The sequence below is a fragment of the Nannospalax galili genome, unplaced genomic scaffold, assembly GCF_000622305.1.
Source record: "Nannospalax galili isolate Female #2095 unplaced genomic scaffold, S.galili_v1.0 scaffold2406, whole genome shotgun sequence".
Taxonomy (NCBI): domain Eukaryota; kingdom Metazoa; phylum Chordata; class Mammalia; order Rodentia; family Spalacidae; genus Nannospalax; species Nannospalax galili.
The window spans coordinates 86,417-87,523 of NW_008355167.1; positions in this window are offsets into that span (position 1 = coordinate 86,417).

The window sequence follows — 1,107 nt, forward strand, 5'->3', positions numbered from 1 at the left end:
ATAGCAATAGTTTTTCTCCCCAGACTAAATCTTGCTTTCTCATTTTCTTGATGTAATTTTTTTCACTATCCACTATAAATCTGAAATCTGATTATTTGTGTCTTTATATCAAAAGTAGAGCAAAACAAAACATCAAGTTAATTGAAGATTTTAGTTAATGTTGTCCTAGCTGATTGAGGCTCTCTTATCTTTGACTTTGGCATGTAGTCATGCCCATTTCCCCCAGTTTTAAGTGTAGGTGCAAAACTATTGCTATGTTTTCAAGGTTGCTCTGGTTGGTGCCTATTTCCTTCCTATCCCTCTTACCTCAGTGTGCTGGATAGCCTTAGTGTCAACTTGACACACCTGGGTTGAGGGAGCCTTAATTGGGGAATTGCCTCTATTGGACTGGCCTATGGTCATGTCTGAGGGGCATCTTCTTGATGAGTGACGTGGGAGGACCCAGCCTACTGTGAGTGGTGCCACCCCTGGGCAGGTGGGCCTGTGTGGTATAAAAAAGCACGCTGAGCAGGGACCAGGGGAGCAAGCCAGTAAGCAGCATTCCTCCATGGCCTATGCTCCAGCTCCTGCCTCCAGGATCCTGCCCTGAGTTCCTACTTTGGGCTCCCTGATGAACTGTGACCTGGGAGATGTAAGACAAATAAACCCTTTCCTCCCCAAGTTGGTATTGGTCAGAGTATTTTGTCACAGCAATGAAGAACAAACTAGAACACTCGGCAAACCATCAATAGGCAAAATCCTGAATAGGACAATGGGGTCCTATTCAGGAAGTCCTGACATGTGTGTTTAAGTTGAAGCATATTCCCTCCCTCTTCTTTTAACAGATTCAGGGTATCAGGTCTTATATTGAAGTCCTCAGTCCATTTGAATTGAGCTTTGTGCAGGGTGAGGGATAAGGACCTAGTTCTAGTCTTCTACATGCAGCTATCCAGTTTTTCAGCACCATTTGTTGAAGACGCTGTTTTTTTTCTCCAATGTGTATTTTTTAAATTTTTATTATTTTGTTAAATTTTAAATTATTATTTAATAACCATATAATTAGAAGAGGCATTTCATTACAATAGCATTGACATATTCAATAATAATTTCCAGTGCTAAGATGCTTCT